Genomic DNA, 23405 nt, shown 5'->3' with positions numbered 1-23405 from the left:
TCTCCAGGTGTTCCGTTTTCCTTCCACACTCTAAACATCCGCAGTTTCGTTGGACGGGCATTTGAGGAATTGCACTGCATTATTCAGTTATGTGCAGATTAACTATAGAATTGCATTATTACGGGGATCGGGTACGGGTGTGTCTGGTGGGACACTCTTTGGAGGGTCAGTGTGAAGTTGATGGGCCACATGGCCTGTTTTCACACTGCAAGCGTTCTATTATCGCTCTTAAGGTCTTTTTATGTGGCAACACTTCACAAGACCGTACACATAAGTCTTGTCCTGCTTTACCTTACAGAATGCTACAGCTTACTTCTGTTAGGCAGATAGCTCGTGCAAGCGTAGCAGGATTATAGTGGCAAAAGTTTGCAGTACTTCCCATACTGGGCAGGGAGTCTGGTTTACTGAGCAATACACTAGCATAATCTGCGCAATTCTCTGTGCTGGGCTGTTGCCTTGTCCCAGTTTGCAGTGTCTGGGATGGTTCTGTGAAACAGATCCAGACGTTGTTGCAACGAACCATTTCAACTGGTTTTGTAATGCCTTTATTCAATGTCCTCTTTCCTGTGATTTGGACCTTTCAAGGTGAATCACTTCCAGTACGTCTCACTCCCCTGTCTTCCCCCACCCGCCAATGTTTCTACCCATGTCCTCAGTTCATGAATTGCCTGATTCTATCTTAATGTGAATGTTTCTGTCCCTCTGTATCTTGCCATGGACTTGGTTTCTTAGCTCCCAGTCTGTCGAGTGCTGCCAGTGGGAAGCTCAGAAACAATGAAATGGTGTGCGTCGGGCTGTTGTTCAATTCCTGGTGCGCCCCATGTGATGCTTGAAGTTGCACAGGGGTTTCCAGCAGCTTTGATGCGTGACCTTGAAACTTAGTCTGTGCCTGTTCACTGATGGACTATGTTTGTACCTGTCAGTTGATCGTGTTGTTAGTAACACAAGGAAGCTACTTGAGTATTGTTGTGAAGTATTGGCATTAGCAAGTAGCTGAGAGGCTTCTGACTGACGGTTTATATTAACGAATTAGTGGAGGTGCTGAGGATGCTTTGCTGCAGGTTGTTCTGTGAATGCCTCAGACATTCAGGGAGATCTGAGGATTTAGTGGCCTAAATCTGGATGGAGCATGGGAACTGTAGTTACAGCGTCTGGGTCTGCAACATGCACAACAAATGAAACAGAGGCTGCATAGAGGGGCAGATCGAAAGCCATGGAGTGAGTATGCGTGAGAAAAGGCATCTGCTGTATCTGTCGATATCTTAACTTGGACACATACACTCTCACTCTCCCCCTTACACACACTCACCTTCTCCCCACCTCCCCAGACAACCCTTCTCTCTCTCACTCTTTCTCTGTCGCTCTCTCTCTCACACACACATGCACACACACACACACACACACACACGGACACGCGTGCACACACCTGTTACCTCCAGGCAATGAATTGAAAGAAATTCTGGGATTTGCACCTTAATCAATTAAATACTGCACCTCCATTCTAACGAATTAAAGAACTAAAAACCATCGAGTGTGTTCACTTAAAGCGTATGTGTAGTACAACCCTTTGATCTTTTCCATATAAATTATGTATCGAACATCATCCTCTCTCACTAACACCTGTTTAAGTAGCAACACTCCAGAAGCTAGGGTTTTCAAATAATCCTGTTTGACTATAATCTGTTGTCGAGTGATTTTTGACCTTGTTCAAGCAGTCAAACACCAGCACTTTCATATCCTGATTAGTCAATCCTCTCTCCAAGCAAATAATCTTTGCCTAACCCCATGTGCTCTTAATTGGCACATTAATCTTTTATGAGGCACATTTTGCAATGCGTCTGGAATTCCAGGTATAATACGTCTGTCGGATCCCCATCCTCCAACTTGATTGCCACATTTTAAAAAAAATGACCTCAGGCAAATAATTCAAACACGATTTATTCTTCATAAAATCATGTTGACTGTGATTGACTATGGGTTGAACTTGACAATCTCCTGTTATTAGTTCCTTACTAAATTAGCCTAACAATTTGCATTCAATCTCAATATTGTTTCACTTCCTTTTATTCTCTAGTGAAATTGGTTATTCTAAGTTCATTGCTTTCTATAACGTCTATGTTCCCTTTCAATACCTGTGTAACAGGCACAAAGCTATAAAAGATCTGCTCTGATTGCTGTGTAAGAGACATAGGTTGCTGAATAGTCTAATTCTGTTCCAGGTTTACATACTTGATGGGCTGTATGTCCTTCTTAGTGTTCCTACATTATAGTCACGATGGACTGAATGCCTTCCCGTTGTTTCTACATTACAGTTTCGATGGGCTGAATGTCCTCCTGGTGCTCCGACATTGTTGTGTCGATAGGCTGAATGTCTTCCTGGTCTTCTTACATTACAGTATCAATGGGCTGAATGTCCTTCCCCTGTTCCAGATCAAGCCGCTCAAGGCCGAAATTTCTTGCACGCTGCTGTATGAGCAGTTTGATGACTTATGGAATCTTTCTGCTGCAGTGCAACATTTCGAGTGACTGAAATGTCTCCTCAAGTACCTTCACAACACGATTGAGATACTGAACAGTCTCCTGCCCGTATCCGTGAAATGGCATCGAGAGACAGAGATTTTTAGTCTCCTGTTCCCATACAACATACAAGTGGCTGAATTATCTCCTCCCGTTCACATCAAAACATCTGAAACGGTTTCATGTCCTTTTCCTGTATTTGTGCAACAGACGGATTACGCTGAATGGTCTTAACCAAGTGTGAAAATATCCAGTGACCCAGTGGCCTTTTCCAGCTCTAGTGTTGCAGCATTTAGAAGACTGAACGGTGTAATCTGATTGTTGTGTAACAGGATACAAGTGCTGCACAGTCGATTATGGGTCCTGTGTTGTAGCGTAATCGATAGGACGACAGAACTTCAGCGGGACGGGGCCACACTCCGTTTCTGCAGTGTCGTGGTTATTGCATTCACCTCACATGTGAAGGTTCCCTTGGCACAAACAAGGCTGTATCGCTGATTATTTGCATGTGCAAGCTGTGCTGCTCACACTGAGTAGCTCCATGGTTAGCAGAGCTGCCTCACAGTGCCAAAGATCTAGTTTCAATTCCAACAACAAGTTCCTGTCTGCGTGGAGTCTGCATATTTTCTCCTTGTCTGCGTGGGTTTTCATCGTGTGTTCCATTTCCCCCCACAGTCCCCAGATCTATAGGATCACTGGATTGGCCATGCTAAATTATCCGGTATGTGCAGGTGAGGTGCATTACTCATGGAAAATGCGGGCTGACAGAAATTGTGTGGGGAGCGGTGGTGTGAGTACGTTTGGATGGAATGGTCTCCTTCAGAGGATCAGTGTGGAGCCGATGGGCCAAATGGCCTGCTTCCACACTGTAGTGATTCTATGTTTAACAACTTCGTAACAGAAATTAATTGAGAGAATAATCCCTGAGGTAATAGCAATATCCTTTCCTTAGTGAGGAGATTAAGTCTGTACACACTACTGCTGATGTGATCTCACTAAAATCCTGTACAACAACATGACTTTTCCATACTGCTGTAGGTTTCCCACCAAGGTTAGACCAACCTCACCTGTCTGGGGAAATGTACTGCATTACTGAAGGATCATTGTCGTCGTCCAGTCTCCCAGCACAATGGAAGATCTGGTGAAAATGTTACAGTGATGCTTGAGAAGAACGGATAAAATGTGGCAATATAATGTCAATACTGAGGTATGCCTCGGGAAACATTTTGCCTGTATCGAGCATTAATCTCGCCAGAGCCCACGTCACTCAAATTCCACAGAATGGGATATTGTGCATCTTAGAAACAGAAAGAGGAATCAAACATTGATGGGAATTATATATCAATGTGAAACTTGTGATACAAGTATTGGCTATGTTACAAAACAGGAAATTAGAAATGCAACTTTGTCAGTATTGCAGTAATGGTGGAGACATTCAAGTCGCATCCAAACTGTATTAACCCAAGTTAATTTTAACGCTGAGTTTCATGAGTGTTTTTGAGCTGGTTTTCGTAATAATATGTTAAGCATCAAGCTAGAGATCAGGCAATTTGGAATTAGTGACATGTGATCAGAACAGCTAATTGAAAACTAGGCAATAAAATAACTTTTGGGAATAGTTTTTTTTTTAAATATTGAAGTTTAGATGACGTCTGAATACATCATCTCCTGACAATACAAAATGGCCAGTATTCCAATAGACCAATGCAGCAAGATACGTATGGATTGCATTGAGGATCACTGTATTTCTTTTCTGCAATCAATTTGGAAGGTTATTAATGTATTTCAATGACTCAAGATGGGAAGAAGAGGGAGAATGGAGAACTATTGACCAGTTAACATGTCATCCACAGGAGAGAACCTGTTGGAATCTATCATAATGAAAGTGGTTTGGGTCGGTGGGGAAATAATAGCACACTTCAAGAGAATGATTCTGCACGTATGAAAGGAAGTCATATTTATAAAAGTATATTGATTGAAGATATCGTTTATAGATATAAACAATGGAGAACCGATGTATGTGAAATACATTGCACATTCAGGAGAATATTTTAAGGAAATCACACAGTAAGGCATTTGAAAATAATTGAAGCAAAGGATATTGGGAAGACCATGTGCAGTTGTGAAGATAAAATGTAGGCTTGTTTTCATTTGAAGGGCATGAGAGTGTAGATGATGAAGAATCATACAGACTGGAAGCCTTTGCTTGCGCACTCTGCATCGATGCTGTCTGACCCGCTGTGAACTGCAGCATTTGTTGATTTCTGTGCAGATAAAATCATATGCAGTAATTTCCTCCGAGGAAAAGGCAATATGCCCTGCATAACGTACACAGAGTGCCGGTGAGAGTGTACCTGGAGTTCTGAGCTCAGTTTTGGTTGCAGATCTAAGGAAGAACATACTGACAACATCTGCTGAATAGACATTTTCCAGATTAATCCCTCAGATGACAAGATTGTCTGATGAGGAAATTCTGACTGTGTCCCCTCGAGTTTCAACTAATGAGAAGTAATCTTAAAACAAGAAAAATCTCACGGAGGGGACTGACTAAAACAGGTACATGGATAAGTGGGAACAGGCAAGATTGGATAAAATCCCAAGATAATCTGCATGGACATCAAGCACAATATTATCACCAGGGAACAATAAGAACACATTAGAAACCAAGAGGGTAATCTGTGTGTGAAGCTCGTGAACATTGACAGATTGTTACATGAACAATTCACGTCTGTTTTACTTGAGAGAAGAAGGGTTCAGGGACAAAATTCGAGAAGATAGACTGGGAAGCTCTTGAGCAGATTGATTTAAGATGTGAGCGGGGATTGATGGTTTTCGCCCGTATAAAATTGGACAAATGATCCGATATCTCTCCCCCCCCCCCCACCCCAGGCTGATGTTTGAGACAAGGGTGGAAAGTCACTGATCATTTTCTTAATGTAGAATCTGTTCGCAGGAGTGATGCCACAGGACCGATGTGTTCCACTTCAAAGGAAGGAAATTGCAGATAGACCAGGGAACAACAGACCAGCGAGTATCAGTTCACTGTTAGGGATAATTATGGATTAAATTGGTAAGGAGAAAATTAAACTCCATTTGAGCGGCGATATTTGATCAGGGATAGTCAGCATGGCTTTATCAGAGCGAAGCGATGCCGAAAGAAATTGTGTTGGAAATTGTCAAGGAATTCATTTAATGGGTTTCTCAGCACGCGTTTGACAAAGCCCCACATGAAAAACTAAAAAATAAGGAAAATCTCATGTTGTCAGTGGTATCTTGGTAAGTTATATCCAAAACTGTCTTAAATGGTAGGAGACAGAGTGTGGTGGCAGAATTATATTTATGTAACTGGAGACCAGTGTCCGATGGTTTACCACAGGGATCAGTGCTGTGTCCCGTATTATTAACGGATTTCATAAATGATGTAGGCGTGAGTTTGGAGGAGTGTCATTAGTAAGTGCATGTTTGACAGCGAGGAGGAAAACTTTGTGTTACAGGACGATATAGGTGGAATGGTCAGATGAACACATCATTGGCAATGGAATGTACCCCTGATAAATATGAGGTGATGCACTTTGGAAGAAGGAAACAGACAGGGTGATAGATTTGATGTCTTACAGTATGGAAAATGGCCCTTTGGCCCGACTTGTCCACACTGACCCTCTGAAGAGTAACCCACACAGTCCCATTCCCGCAACGGACATTTATCCCTGACGAATACACCTCAAACTTTGCGCAATTTATCATGGCCTTTTCACTTGACCTGCACATCTTTGGATTGTGGGAGGAAACCGGAGCAGCTGGTGGAAACCCACACAGACATTTGGAGAATGTGCAAACTCCACACAGACATTTCCCCGTGGCGGGAATAAAATTCTGCTCGCTTCCACAGCGAGAAAGTATGCTAACCACTGAGGCACCGTGTCGCCCCATGTACGCAATGAATGGCAGCACACTAGGAAGTTCAGAGAGCCCTTTTCCACAGTTCCCGGAATGTGATTGCACAAGCTGCAAAGTTTTTAAGAAGTCATTGTGGACAATAGCTATTGTCTATATTCATCGCAGCACAGTTTACAAGAGATATCAAGGACTTTTGTTCGGCCAAGATGGAATAATGTGTGCAGTTCTGGGAGCCACTTTACAGGAATGAAGTATTACACTGGAAGGGATGCAGTGGAGATTCACCAGGATGTTCCTGGCGATGGAGAATATCAGCTAGTGTCAGCTCACATTGTTTATATTGGAGCAGAGAAGGCATAGGGCGATGTGATTTAGAAGAATAGAGATAAAGTAAACATAGATTTATGAAATGAGAGTCATCTTTGAGAAATTGACTGTTCGACACTTTATGGAGAAGCAGTGGATGCAGTGCACTTCGGTTTTCAGAAAGATAGTTGATAAAGTCCCAAGCCGACTTTGCAAAATCAAATCTCGTGGGTGTGGGCTAATATATGAACATGGTTTTAAAATGGGAGAGTTGACAGGAACCAGTGTAAACGATAATGGCACTTTTTTGGGATGTATGTATCGTGCAGGATCACAGGGAATGGGTGTTGCACCTCAGGTATTCCCAATAAATTTCAAACCGTGGTTGCTGGAGTCCAAAATATTATTACGAAGCCCACTGATGGCAATACACGATGTCGTCTTGTGAGTGGGTGAGGAGAACATAACACAAGCTCCAAGGTGACTGAGACAAGTGGTGTGAATGGACAAATACTTGGCAGGTGGAGAACAATGTGGGTAGACTTGACGTTGTGCACTTTGGTGGGAAGAATAGAATACCAGCTTTTTTTTAAAAAAAAAAAGGGATTGCACAAAAAATGTGGTTCTATAAAGGGACCGTGCTCCTTTTTTATTCCCTTCTTTACAGACGTCCGGGGTTCATACAGCGCAGCGAGTTCTGAAGCCAGAAGTCAATGTCACGAATGGCAGTGGCACACTGACTAGTGTACAGAGACACACGAAGTGGGTAGCTGTAACTGAATAGGATCTGGATCTGATTGCAGATCAGCCACTGAAAGCAATATTGCCGGAGTTGACAGCAATGAGGAAGACAATTGTTGTGTTGAAATTCATTTCAACGGGTATTGAGCACAAGACTAAGGAAGTCTTACTGCAGTTGTCCAGGGCCATAGTGAGACATAATTTCGAACATTGTGCGGTATTGTGTGCAGTTTTGATCTCCTAAAGTAATGCTGGATAAACGTGACATTGAGGGAGTGCAGTGAAGGATGACCAGACTGATCTCTGGGATGACCGGTTGTTGTGGGAGCAGACTTTAGTTCGATTGGACCTGTGCTTCATTGGGTTTCAGAAAGTGAGTAGAAATCTCAATGAAATATATAAATCTCTGACAGGGCCAGACAGATTGGAAGCAGCGGTGACAATTCCCCTGGCTGGGATGTATAAAACAGCATACCACAACATTCGGTACAGAAGGCCACTCTACATTGAGATGAGAATACATGTGTGCACTCAGAGACTGGTGAACCTGGGAAAACTCCCTCACACATCAAGCTGTGGAAGAAAAGGCACTGATTATAAATAAGGATTTTGAGACACTAAAGGGATAGAAATAGCACAGGACTATGGTGTGAAGATATTGGATCAGGCATCACTTTATTGAATTGGCAAACAAAACAATTGCTGATGTTAATATTTAATATGTTGTCCAACGGTTAATCATATTAAGGGATGCGTGCATTGTGGGGGCGAGGTGCATTGGAGCGATGTTCACTCGTGAAATAGAATGAGGGAGGCTCAATTTGTTGATTGACCTATTCTTTTCCCGATGTTTCTGTGAAATCTGTGGGTAAGCTCTGTAAATGTTGTCACGAGCTCTCAGATGTTAGAACATATGCTTCTGAAGAGTCGGCATAATTGTTTTTCCCATTCCCTTTTCCGATACCGAGGCTGGTGCCGGGTGTTCTCTCCGGTTTTATTCTTTCAGACCTCAGAGCAGAAAACATGTCTGTTTCTGGACTCACTTTTAGGCCAGACCAGGAAAACACGGAAGATTTGTTCCTGAAAGTATAATGGGGAAGCAAGCTGACGTTGGATCGACGTTGGATTCAGGTCTCTATTACTGACACCAGATTTTAGATGTCGATATTTTATTAATTGTTTTTAACTTCCGCAAGCTGCCATAACATTAGCGCTGTGTAGATGAGCAATCCAGTGACACTTGCACGACAGATCCACCTCCACATGGGGACCCAACGGAAACCACATTGAGCAGGTTATTTCGGTGCTCATTGACGGCTCTGTCGAAAAGAATGTCCAAAGATTTGACGATCGCAATGAGACTGACGGGATAGTAATATATTTAATTGTAATTATTCCTCTCTTACCGGACTGGAAATAGTTGAGTAATGTTCCACATTGCCAGGGAGCTGTCAGAGTTGGAGCTGGAATGAAGCAGCTTTCCCAGGTACACGACTTTTTGTGCAGCAGAAGTCTTCATTCCTATTGCAGGAATAATGTCGGGCCCAATGACTTTGCCATATCTAATGTGTCCAGCTGTTTCTTCATGTCATGTGCAGCGAGGCGAATTTGTTGAACACTTCCATGGGTGATCCTATGGGCTTCATGCCAAGGGTGAAGAGGATCTCTAACTCAACGCTTCTGGCTGAGGATGGTGCAGAGACTACATCCTTGCCTTTTGCACTCTGTACAGGTCTGTTACATTTATTAGCATGGGGTTAATTGCAGAGCAATCTCCTGCAGTGAGTCGTTAAACCATCCATCATCATTTATGACTAGATTTTGCAGAACTGTTGGTCTGTTGATCTTGGGATTGTTGCGCTCTGTTTATCAGATGTTCGTCCTGTTGTTTGGAGCGTATGCAAAAAGTGAAGTAGCTACAACGGGTTATCATCAGTTTTTGCGACACATGGTTCTGACTCTGGCATGTTCACCCGCACTCGTTACTGAACCATAGAGCAGCTTGATGTAATGATTGATTATGCTGCATGAATAGGTTTCAGATTGTGGTTGAATATAATTCTATTTCTGCTGCTGTTGTGGTTTCCAGCACCACATCAATGTCACGAATTCTCTTCTTAGGGAATTTCAGAAAGCTAGACTTTAAAAGCATGTACAGAGGATGGTTTGACTTCTAAATGGACTGATTGCAGTAAAAAATTAGTGATGAATAATTAAGTCATATACTCTCAGAGTCATGCAATATTCAGACAGAGCATTCGACCCAACCCGTCCATGCTCACCAGTTTTCCTGATCTGAACTAGTTCTATTTTTCTTCTTTAGGCAAATACACCTCAAACATTTCCCTATTCAGGTACCCATCAAATTGTCTTTTAAATTGTACTCAACAATACTCCTTCCTCTGACAGCGCGCTACATTATTGCACCACCCACTGTGAGAAACAGCTGCCCCTTGGATTTATTTTACATCTCTCCCCTCTCACCTTCAACCTAACCTCTCTGGTTTTGGATCCCTCCCCCCCACTCCACGCTAGGGAATAGACTTTGCTATTCATCCTATCTCTGCCCCTCATGATTTTATAAACCTATATTAAGTCATCCCTCAGCCTCCAATGCAAAACTAACAAAATCCCAGGCCATTCATATGTCTCATAATCTGCAGTATCCACCCCATAATTTTAAATATTTTATCCCCATCCAGTTTATAGCATTCTTCCTGTAGCAGGCCTTTAAGAATTGTACTCAGTGGTCCAAATGTGGCCTTAGCATTCCCTTGTCCAGCCACAGCATAATGCCCAATTCCTTTACTCAGTGCTAATGTCTTCTTCACAGCCCTGTCTACCTGCGACTCTACTTTCAAGGAACTAAGTAGCTGGTCCCTGTATCTCTCTGTTCAATAACACTCCCCAGGTCACTGCCGTTAAGTGACTAAATCCTGCCCTGTTTTGTCTAACAAAATGCAATGTCTCACATTTATCTGCATGAAGCTCCACCTACCATACCTCAGACGACTGACCCAATAGATCAAGATCTCATTGTTCTCTTAGATAAACTTCTTCAGTGTCCATTATCACAAAATTTTTTCGTATATTCTGCAAAATATCCATGGTTCCTATATTGTCATCCAAATCTTTTACGAAAACAATGAACAATAGCAACCTGGTCACTGTAGCACATCGCTGGTCACAGGCGTCTAATTCTAACAACTAATCTCTCCCACCGCCCTCGGTGTTTTACTGTCAAGCCATTTTTGAATCTGATTGGCCAGCCCTCCCTGTGATTTCACCTTATTAATCCATCTATCATACGTATTTTTGTTCGGCCTCACTAAGGAGTGCGCAGATAACTGATGCTGTTTGTCTTCCCCTCTCTTCTAGGTCACCCCTTCAAAAAGTGCAATCTAGTTTGTGAGACATAAGTAAAAAAATGCTTACTATCATGGCAGTATTGCCTTTCGAAATGCATGTAAATTCTGCCTCTGAGAATCTTCTACAAACACTTACCCACACCTGACATCAGACTCACCAGTCTGTAGTTCCATGGCTTTTCCTTGCAGACTTTTTTATATATGATGTAAAAACATTAACTGTTTTCCAGTCTTCCAGCACCTCACCCGCGGCTGTCAGTGGTACAAATTTAATTAGAAAGAACTGCAGATTCTGCAAATTAGACACAAAGTCAGAAGGCTATGTGAAAGCTCAGCAGGTCTGGCAGAATCTGTGCAGAAAAATCAGAGCTAAATTTTCAGGTCTGGTGATCCTTCCTCAGAACTCTGACGAATGACATGAATATCTCAGCTGGTGACCCCGCAGTTTCTTCCCCAGCTTTCTGCAAAGGCCTGGGATACAGGTGAACAGATCCCAGGTATTTATCTACGATTATGCATTTTAAGCTCTCCAGCATTTCTTCTTCTGGAATGTGGTCACGTTTCAAAAATCACTTATTTTTATTTCCCCGAGTTACCTCGCTCCATGACTTTCTCCACAGTAAATACTGGCGTGATATATTCATGTGGAATCTCACCCATGCAACAGTAACAGGCTATAAGGCAGCGGGGGAGGGCGATTCCTTGTGAGGAATGTGAGCTTGGCATTGCCAGGAACTTATGGGCTGTGCTGTTGAACTGTTAACTGTGTTTCTGTGGCTTTCTCCTCTTTTACAGGAAGGGTTGCAATTTTTATTATTTTCTGCTTTGTAACAAGATTCTGTACATGAGAGGCGGGTGTGTGGAATTTTGTACTTACGATTATGTCACATGCTCAGACATGCAAACCTTTCACTGTACTCGTGTGAGTACGTGTGACAATGACACTAATAAACCTAATTCATCTCCTGTGAAACTGCGTATACATGGCTGTTTGATTTAAAGGGGACCCTATTCTCTCTCTAGTTTATCGTCTACCTTTAACACACTTAGATAATCGCTCTCCATTTCTCTTAAGTTTATCAGCTACAGCTATGCCATGCTTCCTTTTTGCCCTTCTGATTTCCCTGGAAAGTGTTCTATTACACCCCGTAAGCTAAAGGGATTCATGATCCCAGCTGCCTATTCCTGAGATACACCTTATTGCTTTCCCATGACTGGACCATCAATGTACCCTGTCATGTCTTGTTCCCTACTCTTCACAGTGACAGGAACATGCTGTCTCTGAGCTCTCACTATCTCGCTTTTGAAAGACTCCCACTTATCAGATGTACTTTTATCGAAGAACAGGTTCCCCCGAATCATCTTTTGAAAGTTCTTGCCCAATAAAATCACAATTGGACATGTCCCAATTTGCAACATTAACTTGTGAAACAGGCATATCCTTTTCCAGAACTATTTTCAAATTAGAACTATAATAGAATTCTGGTCACTGGTCCGAAAGTGCTCGCATTCAACCAGCACAGTCACTTGCCCTTCTCTAATTTCCAAGAGGAAATAAATGTGAGGCCAGAAGGAGGGGCGGAATAGGAATAGTTCCATATAATTTCATGTTTCTGGTTGTGTGTGTGTGTGTGTGTGTATGTTTGTGTGTGTGTCTGTTTATGTGTGTGTGTGTGTGTGTGCGTGTGTGTATGTTTGTGTGTGTGTCTGTTTGTGTATGTGTGTGTGTATGTTTGTGTGTGTGTCTGTGTGTGTGCGTGTGTGTATGTTTGTGTGTGTGTTTGTGTGTGTGTGTGTGTGTGTGTGTGTGTGTGTGTGTTGGTGCATCTGTTTGTGGACGTGCGCATGTGCATGTTTGTGAATCCATTGAAATGGGAATCAAAATGTCCCTTCTCTCTCTCTGTCAATCCTCTTGTGTTTCAAGTGATGTATTAGCATCCTCTGCTGGCCGCCGCAGGACATTTCAGAAGCAGCAGCTTTGTTTGGGAAAAGGTCCCAAAGAGAGTGACTCTCTCAAATTTGAATTAAATTCGCTACATTGTCACGTGCACACTAACGAAAGCAGTGACATTTTAGTAATATCTTCGTTAATGACACCACCTCAGGTGCAAGAAATCTCGGTACACATTCTTCAGTATTTGGGGCAGAAGAATATTAAGGTAAAAAGAACGGATTCGAATTACTGACCCTTACACCCGAGTGTGTGCCAGCAACGAGTTTCTTGACCGCACCGGGGCTCGTGTCCAGAACACACCAGGCCCAGTTTCCAAACTGCATCAGGGCCAGTGACCAGGACGCACCAGCCCAGTCTCCAAAATCCACAAAGCCCAGTCTCCAGGCCACACTGTGCATTAAATCGCGAGGCCTTGACTCCCTCAGCAAGCCTCTGTTCTGGGACTCACCTTCACCATTACCATTGGAGTCACTTTAAAAAATTAAAAGTTTGTGAAGGAAAAATACACCAGAAAGCAGAATAAAAATGAGAGACACAAAGTGGGTGGAGGCAGATGAGTTCCTACCCTGCCGCCATCCTTCATACATCACACTGTTTACTTTCATGTTTCACGCAGCATATTTCACGCTATTTCCATCTTCCACATATAACTTGGAGATTCAGAGCAGTTTTGTCCGATTCCTTGCAATGCTGTCCCAGAAATATGAACAGAGGGAGATGAACATGACCATTACTATCCTGTATGCTGCTATTGGCTTTATTTCAGGACTTTATAATCCATTCTCACTGCAATTTGGAAAAGTACATCAAAACACATTTCAAAGTTAGATAAATTGATATTACCTTCATCTCAACCTCTTCCAAAGTGCTTCACTCAGAGTGGCCTGGATGCAATCGTACTGCTGTGGTCAGCATAGCTCCCCTTGCTGGACAGATTTTCTTTAGATTAATTTACGGTATAGCTCCCCATGCTGGACAGACATCCCTTCCAGATTTACAGATCAATGCACTGCTGCCATCGACACAGTTTTCCACACCTGGCAATTTTCTTGGTTGAACCGAGTACAGCTTGATCTATGCAGTGCTGTGTCCTGACCAGATAGATAGGCCCTCTTGGTTAATGGCTCTCTGTGGTGGCTTGAGAACTTGATATAACTAACCATGTGAGTTGATCTGACCCTGCGTTTTATTTATGTTCCCTTTCTTGTGTTTGGAAACTCCGTCTCTCTCTCTCTATTAATGTTGCACTGACCCCATGTACAGTACATCATGTTTGTGAATTCACACTGTTTATGGCAGCAGCCACAGTCTCTTTATTCAGAAGCAGTCACCAATTCCCATCGTCTTTGTGAATTCACGTAGAAAGAAAGTATGGCCTCCAGGATAAAGGCCGGCCCCTTGGTACATCGTTCAAAACATGCTCCCCCTCACTACTTCACACCACCAAGCAACCACATGAAAATATTCAGTGTGTAATGAGAGCAATGCGACCACTGGAAACATTAGGGAGCAGACTATCAGGGAGATGGAGTAACACTTCCCATGCCAGAACTGGTCAGAGTGAACCCTCCAGTAATCACTGTGTCGCTGAGTCCTATAATCTCTTTCCGTTTCAGTAGCATACTGCATTTCATCCTTACTGAAAAGTTCAAAGGTTGACTTTTAAACACGTTATTTTCCAACAGCCAATTTATTGTCCTCTGCTTATCCAATCAGAGTGCCTCGACTACCTTATGGTAACTTCAGTTCATAACTATCTTAGTTCGAATGCATCTTTTTCATTTATCTAAATCTTTGATATCGTTTGCAAATAGTTGTGTCCCAGCACTCGTCACTCTGTCATTGCAGTCGTTGATTTGTGTAAAAATGATAAAAATCGATTTATCCCCAATTTATCCCTGTTTCAGGCTCAATGACCTGTTCTCCCCCATTCACATGTAGTTACTTTGGAATGCTGAATATTCCCTTTCATTCCCTGAGTAACAGCCATGAGAGTTAAAAGATCTGTTCCAATTGCTGAGTAAAAGGCTCGAATGGTGAATGGCCTCATACCGTTCCCATGTAAAACTCTTGATGGGCTGAATAGCCTGCTTCACTATATGCACAGTTATGAATGTTGCTGAATATTTTGGAACAATTAATGAATAGCCTATTTCTGACCTTTTGTTGGAGGGAAGTGCATCGATGCTGCAGCTGCTAATGAACTAAATTAACTGATGGATACCCAGTTTCCATTTGCTTAGACCTTCAGAAGAATGTCCTAGTTCACAGGAGGTAGTGCCACATGACACATTGGGCAGTAGCTTCAGAATGAGACTGAGACATTCTCTCCATCCGGACTGTCTGCTCGGTATTCCTACAGATGTTGTCAGAGACAGATCCATCTGTGCCAAGGTGTATGTTGAGAATGCTTCCTTCTTGTCGTTTCCTCCATCGCTTCCCACAGACTGGCTGATGTGTACTTGAGGCTTCTGCCTGCTCAGTCAGTGGTGGATCTGTGGAGACACACTTTGTAATGGACATTGAAGTCCCACACCCTGAGTGCGTTCTGTTTCCTTGTCACCCTCAGTGCTTCCTCTGAGGAATTGAGTTATCACCAAGGAATGTTGTGGAAACCAGTAGATGCCGACCATCAGGAGATTTTCTGGACCTGTTACCATGAGATTTCCCGGGTTGTGGAATCAATGTTGGAGAATTGCAGGGTAACTCCCTTCCTGACTTTATCCCCGAGGATTTTCCCACCACTGGTGGGTCTGCCCTGCCCACGCAATAGGGTTTAGCCAGGGATGGTGATGCAGCTTCATTCAATATCACCCATCAGGCATGATTCTGTGAATATGGCAGTATCAGACTGTTTCCTGGTCAGTGGTCAGAAAACATAGCCCGTCATGCAGAATTATACGAGCTGGAGAATCGATATTTCTGGCATAAGCCCTTTACCACGAATGAGGCTTGTGTGTCGTTTTTTTTTGGGGGGGGAGGTCGAGAAATAAATGGGAGGAGTGCTGTGGCTGGGGGCAAGGTAGCTGCGAATTCGATATGAAGTTGGATCTGAGGGAGTAGTTGATAGTTTAGGAAATATAGTAGAGTGGATAGATGGGAAAGGCGATGGACTTGTCAAGAGAGGGGTGCCGAGTTGGAGACTTGAGAGTCGGATAATGCTGGGGGAGGCGAAATGAGGAAACGTGTGAAATCAACATTAATACCGTGGGATTGCAGGATCCAATGATTGAAGTTGGGACGTTCTTCCTCCAGTTATCGGGTGGTTCAGTTTGGTGATGGAGGGAGACCACGATCTGCATATCCTTTGTGGATTGGGAGAGGGTGTTGATCACCAGAGATGGAGATGCAGATTTAGACGATGGTGTCCGGGATGGTACAGGTTAACTTGAGTTTGGGATGGAACGTGTTGGTGCAGTTGATGAACTGTAAAACATCTCGTGGGAGCGCGAATTGGCGCCGATAAATTCATCAAAGTAGCGGCAAGAAAGGTGGGGAATGTTGCCAGTGTAACTGTGAAGTTTTCCCGCGGCATTCTGCACAAAACATTCTGTCTGGAACTGGAATTCTCTAGAAAATACTCTAACCATCATTCTCTGTTACATTCTACACCCGACATTAGTTGGGAACGGCCGGACGTCAGTGAATTGAAAGAAATGATCAGATCCCAAGTGAAGAGGCCCAGTTGCAGGGTGAGGGAGACACTGTTACGGAGTCCCCATAGGCAGTTAAAATGGTGAATACATTTTTCCTCCGTTTACACGTGGTCAGTTAGCATGATCGATCACAATTGAGTCTAAAAGTCAGAAATTTCCAAACTCCATTTGTCTTCAAGGAACTGGAAGAGAATCCTTCACGAAAGCAAGGTTTCACCCTCCGTGTGAGAATATGGAAAAAAAAGTGATCTGTGTCTGCTCTCCAACGATCGAGTATTTGGGAGTTTCCTCTAAATCATCTGTTCCTTTGGATGTGACTCAGTATGTTTGGGGAGGGAATGTTTCTTGTGGTTTATGATACATTTCTGTCAGAAATTCAGATTTTCACATTTGTCATTTCTGCTCCAACTGTTTTAATAAATCCCAGAGTCCAGTGACACATTTGAAAATCTCTATCTGTCCTCAATCAAACAAGTCACTTTTCCTCCATGTTGATGTACAATGTGTTTTTTTACCTTCCTCACAGCTAACGTAGTGACGACCTACGTCCTGCTTTATAAAGATTGTGGATTGTCCCCATGTGTCAGACGTTATCTGGCGGCCATGGCAGTGGCGGATCTACTGGTCATTATCCTCGACCTGATATTGAGACACATTCCCATTGTTTATCGGGAACAGTTTTATTTCATGCGGGACATTCCCGTGTGTAATATCCACGCCGGCCTGCTTTCTGCAGCTACTGACTGTTCTGTCTGGTTCACCGTCACTTTCACCTTTGATCGATTTGCGGCCATTTGTTGCCAGAAGCTTAAAAGGAAATATTGCAGTGAGAAAACGGCGGAAGTTGTTCTGGTAACAGTGACTGTGCTGAGCTGTTTAAAAAATATTTTATGGTATTTTATGTTCACAGGTCAATATCGGCTAGCGAACCAGCCCTGGTTTTGTGAAGTAACAGATGGTGTTCATGTCTCCTCTTTCTGGGTGGCTTTCGAGTTCCTCCACCACATTCTAACCCCAGCTCTCCCATTTCTCCTGATCCTGCTGCTCAATGTTTTCACCGTCAGGCACATTTTAGTGAGCAGCAGAGCCCGCAGGAGACTCAGGGCTCACACTCGTGGGGACGCTCGGTTTGACATAGAAATGAGCAATCGCAAAAGATCTATCATTTTACTGTTTGTGATCTCGGGCAATTTCATCCTGTTATGGTCAATATTAATGATGCGTTCCATATGGTACCGGATGGATGTGATTGGGCGTCGACCTGAGACTGTGCATGGCTTTTTGAAGGAACTTGGCTTCATGCTGCAGCTGCTCAGTTGTTGCACAAACACCGCAATTTATGCTGTGACGCAGACAAAGTTTAGACAGCAGCTGAAGAATGTGCTGAAATATCCCTTCACCCAAATATATCAATCAATCAGATTCACTTATAAATCAATCCATCCGGGAGTGTCTTATTTTAGTTGAATTTTTCAGCGATGAAACAGACTGTCGCTTTCGTATCGGCCTGTGGGCAGCGCGGGTTTGTCCATCCTTATCCGACAGGAAGGTTACAGGGACATTTCAATGATTCTATCAACTCAGATGCCAGTAAGTAAAGGCACCATCCCACTGGCTATATCGATCACTTCAAAGTATAAACAATAAAAATGTGCATTAAAAATTACCGAGCAGCAGAGTGAAGGATATTGTTGTTTGTCGTTGTTGTTTTGAAGAAGCTGAGCTGGACAGAGACAGAGTCAGTCACAGTCTTGGTCCTTGGAGAAGGGGAGGGGACCGGGGCCTGAGCTCAAGAGTTCGATTTAAGTCGCTCTGTCATTGCTTTCACTTCTGGGTCCCCAACACCGACCTGGTCTTCGGCACAGTTCATCTCTCTACCCCGTTGCCGCTATCTCCAGTCAACCTCATCTGTATTTCGCTTTCTATATCACTGACTCCCTCTCGAATCCTTCATTTACACACAGTCACAAATTTATTCCCCCGGTTATTTAATCTCATTTTCCTCCCTCACTCCCTCTGTGCACTCGCCCTTTCTCTCCACTCTCACTTTCACTTCCGTCTCTTGCCAGCTCACTTTTTGTGTCGTTCTCTCTTCCCTCACGGTTTATCCACCCTTATCCACTCTTCTCTCTCTCCACCACCTTCTCTCTAACTCTGACTACCACCTTCATATTCCTCCCCCATTTTCTCCCTCCTCACAGTCAGAGAGAAACGGAGTGAGGGCGGGGAGAATGCGAGAGTCAGAGGGAGAAGGTGAGAAGAAGTCAGACAGAGGGAGAGGGAGAGAGAGGGCGCAGTGTGTGCAGAGAGAGAGGGTACGAGAGTGAGAGGGAGAGAGGCAGCGAGGCAGCGAGGAGCGAGGAGCGAGGAACGAAGAGGAAAAGAGGCCGAAAACAGGTGGAAGGGTGGCGAGAGTACAGAGAGAGAGAAAGGGAGGGGTGAGCAAAAGAGGAAGGAGACAGAGTGGGGGGGAGGCGAGAAAGAAAGAGTGGGAGGGTGTAGGAAGAGAGTGAGAGCGGGATCGGGAGAGAGAGAGATGGAAGCGGGAGACAAAGTGGGAAGGCAGGAGGGAGAGACAGTGGGCAGGGAGAGAAGGATAGAGAGAACGGGAAAGAATGGGAAGAGAATGGGAAGGTGATGAAGAGAGAGAGGGGGAGAGTGGGTGACAGAAAGTGGGAAGAGGGAAACAGAGACAGTGGTAATGAAGGGTGCAGAGAGAGTGGGATGGGAGGTAGATGGACGGAGAGGTGGGGAGAGATTGGCAAGTGGGGAGACAGAGGAATAGAGGGAATGGGTGTGGCAGAGATGGAATGGGAGAGAGAGTGTAGGGAGGTAGAGGGTGAAAGAGAGAGAGATTGCGGGAATGAGAGAGCGGGCGGGGAGAGGTGGGGAGAGAGGGAAAGGGAAAGAGGGCAAAGAGACGGAAAAAGACAGTTAGGGCTGGCAGAGAGAGTCTGGGGATTGGGGAAGAGAGAGTTGATGGGGAGAGAGATTTTAAGAGAGAGAGTATAGAGTATGACAGGTTTGGAGAGTGTCGGGGAGATGGCTAGAGGAGAGAGTGTGACGGGGCGAGGGAGAGGGGAGAAAGGGGAGGAGCAGGAGGAGAGACAAGGTGTTCAGAGACAAGAGTGGAAAGTGGGAAGAGGTGGGACAAGGAGAGTTTGGGAGAGAGAGAAAGAAAAAGGGAAATGGGAGAATATGAGAGAGACAGTGGCACGGGAGGGAGGGCAGGAGAGGTAGAGGGAGAGGGACAGAGAAAGATGTAGTGAGAGAGATATGGGGAAGGGGAGAGATAGAGTTGGGGTAAAGGGGGAGGGGGAGAGAGGTAATGGCAGAAACAGAATGTGAGAGGGTAGGAGAGATGGTGAGGGAGAGAGAGGGGATTGGAAGAGAGAGAGACAGGAGTGAGTTAGGGAGGGTGGACAGTGATAGTGAGAGAGGAAGAGGAGATGGAGAGAGATTGAGAGATGGCATGAGGCAGGAGGGAGACAGTGCGGTACAGGGCGACTGGAGGGGGAGAGAGTGTGGTAAGAGAAGAGGGAGAGAAAGGATATGGGGAGCAGGGGAAATGGAAATGAAAGGGGAGGGAAGAGAGATAGTGGGCAGAGAGAGAAAGAGATATTGTGGGAGAGAGAGAAAGCGCCGTGGGAGAGACAGACAGGAGAATTAGAGAGAGACGGAGGTGGAGGAAGCAAAGAGAGGGAGGTGGGAAAGCGAGAGAGTAATTGGGGATACGGAGAGAGGGACGGGCGAGAGATAAAGTGAGCGAAAGAGGCGAGAGAAAGATGGGAGAAGGGAGAGAGTGCAGAGTAGGAGGGAGCGGGACAGATTAGTTTAGATTCTTTACAGTGTGGAAACAGCCCTTCGACCCAATATGTCAATACCGACCCTCTGACTAATGAAGCTAACACTACGGGCAATATAGCACGGCAAATACACGCGAACTGCAAATCTTTGGACTGTGAGAGGAAAACAGAGCACCCGGAAAAAAACCCAAGCAGACACGGAGAGAGTATGCAAACTCCATACCGAGGCTGGAATTTAACCAAGAGCCCTGGTGATGTAAGGCAGAAGTGCTAACTACTGAGCCACCGTGACACCCACTTGACTGAAACTGAAAAACGCACGAGTGAGATTTGAAAACATGACCTCTGGTTTTATAAGTAACAACGTTCACAGTAATCTCAGCTGGTGTAGGATTTAAACCCCTGAGGTTCGCACTATTCTGCATTGCAAACTAGCTGCGCAACCAACTCAGCTAAACTGACAAAGAGAATTAGAGCGGTGCTGGAAAAGCACAGCAGGTCAGGCAGCATTCAAGGAGCAGAAAAGTCAACGTTTCGGGCAAAAGCCCTTAATCAGCAAAAGTGGCAGGAAGCCTCCAGGGTGGAGAGAGGGAACGAGTGACACAGAGGAATAGAGGGGGGAATGGAATAAAGAGAGAGATAGGGATGATTGGAAGGGGAAGTGGGCGAGAGAGGGAGCGGGAGAGTGATGGACGGTGGGATAGACAGGGAGAGAGATGGAGACAGATAATAGTGGAGACGAAAGAGATAGAGAACGGGAGGCAAGTGAGAGAGAAAGAGAGGAGGAATGGGAGAGCGGCAGACGAATTCAACGGTGAGACGGAGGGATAGGGAGGAGGGTGTCAAGAGAGAGAAGAATGAAGAGAGAGCGAGGAGCATTGAATTGGGAGATAGATGGAGCAAAGGTTAGAGAGAAGGGACGTGGAGAGAGAGAGAGCGAGTTTGAAGAGACAGAGAGAGATGGAGGGAAGACAGACAGGAAGGGAGAAAATTGAGACAGAGAGGAGAAGAGAGAGATGAGTGGGGAGAGACAGTGGGTATCGAAAGGGGGGTAGGGGCAGACAAAAAAGAGTGGAGAGAGAGGCAGCTGTGGAAACAAAGAGAGGTAGCTGGGGAGAGAGAAAGAGAGGTGGGGCAAGAGAGATATAGAAAAAGAGGGTTGTTGAGAGTGACGCGCGGTGACAGAGGGAGACCGGGAGGGATTAGAGGGAGAGAAGTTGGTGGGAAGAGACGGAAGGGGTAAAGAGAGGGAGCGGGTGGAGAGAGAGGGGTGAGGGACAGAAAATGGAAGGAGAGAGAAAGATAGAGTGGAGGTGTGAGAGAGGTGGAAAGAGAGGGTGGGAGAGAGGTGTAGAGGGCGAGGGAGAGAGAGGAAGGCACGGGTTAGAGAGACAGTGAAAGTGAGAAGAGAGAGGGAGGGATAGAAGAGGAGAGAGGACAAGACAGAGAGAAGGTGCAGAGAGAGGGAGGGGAGAGAGAGGGAAGGAGAGAGAGGGAAGAGGCTGAGTAGAAGTGAGTGGGAGAGAGACAGGGACACAGAGAGTGGAAAAAGACAGACGGAAGTGGTAGAGATAGGGAGGGAGATAGGATTAGAGATTGAAGGCGGGAAGAGAGAGTGATTGCGGGGCAGACAGAGAGAGAGAACGAGAGAGAGAGAGACAAACAGGAGAGAGATGGGAGAATGCGACACTGGGGGAGGACAGGAGGGTGAGAGAGGGGACGGAGAGGGACACGGGGGAGGGAGAGTGAATGGTCGAGATAGGGTGTGAGGGAGCAGAGAGAGAGGGAGGGATGAGGGAGATTGGGTTGAAACAGACTGGGGAGAGGAGTATGAGGGCAGAAGAGAGAGAAAGGGAGGGGAGGACAGAGGAATGGTGGAGCGAAAAAGAGGCAAGAGAGGAGAGAGAGAGGGAGAGAAAAACTAAGATAGCGAACGAGACACGGAGGAAGACAGGTAGGTGAGAGAGTGGGTAGAGAGAGAGAATGGAGAAATCGAGAAAGAGCAGAGAGCGAGAGCAAAGGCGAAGAGATAGGGGAAGGGCAGAGAAAAAGAGGGAGGGAAAGGGGAAAGCGAGGTTGGGAGGCTGGGACAAGTGGAGAGAGATAGTTCGTTGAGAGAGAGTGAGTGGAGAGAGCAAGACAGGCAGACGTGAGAGAGGGAGAGATGTGAAGGCATAGAGATGAGGGATAGATAAAGAGGGAGGCGGGAGAGAGGCAGAGAGGGAAACGAAGAGTCGGATCAGAAAGGGATAGAGAATGGCAGAGTTACAAGGAGGCACGAATGGCAGGGAGAGAAAGCGAGGAGGGTAGAGATAGCGAGAGAGAAGCTTGGGAGAGTGAGAGGAGAGAGGGGGGAGAGAGGGCGGATGGGAGAGAGCGAGGGAAAATAAAAAGGGAGAGAGAGAGAGACAGGGGGTGGCAGGGCGTGGGAGAGGAGAAAGAGAGGGAGGGAAAACAGAGAAAGAGGGATGGAGGGGAGAGAGAATGAGGAAGCAGCGAGAGGCAGGCACCAACGTTGACAGAGAGAGAGTGGGAAGGGCAGAGCGCGAAAAACACATGTGGAACAGAAGAGGGAGGAGGACAGACAGAGAGGGAAGGGTTTAGAAAGAGAGTGGTTAGAGGGATACAGGCTGGAAGAGAGAGAGGGTGGGTTGTAGAGAGAGAGGGATGAGAGAGAGTGAAAGCCAGTGAGAGGAGGAGAGCGAGAAAGAGAGAGGAGAGAGAGGGAATTGTGGACGGAGAGAAGGCAGATGGGAGAGAGGAGGAGAGTTGGTGGAACGAGAGAGAGAAAGAGAGGGTGGTACGGCGGAGAGAGAGAGGGATACACAAATGGAGAGGGGAGAGAGGGACTGGTGAGAGTGAGCGACGGTGGTGGGGAGAGACAGAGAGGCAGAGATAAAGAGATGGAGGGGGTACAGACATAGAGAGGGAGGGAGAGAGACGAACGGGGAGAGAGAGAGAGGAGGGTTGAGAAATGGGGGGCTTAAGAGTGAATAAGAGTGAGACTGAGGCAGACTTGAGGGTAGGAGGAGAGACGGGGACTGGAGTGGAATATAGGGAGAGAGGGAGTATGAAGAAAGATGGATGAAGGGGAGAGAGTGAGTGATCAGAGAGTGGGGGAAGGAGATTGTGGTGACGGCAGCGACAGGGAATGGTGGAG

This window comes from Chiloscyllium plagiosum, unplaced genomic scaffold, assembly GCF_037043375.1.
Source record: "Chiloscyllium plagiosum isolate Xiang-an unplaced genomic scaffold, Cpla_swu_hap1 HiC_scaffold_42, whole genome shotgun sequence".
Taxonomy (NCBI): Eukaryota; Metazoa; Chordata; class Chondrichthyes; order Orectolobiformes; family Hemiscylliidae; genus Chiloscyllium; species Chiloscyllium plagiosum.
This window is presented reverse-complemented; position numbering follows the sequence as displayed.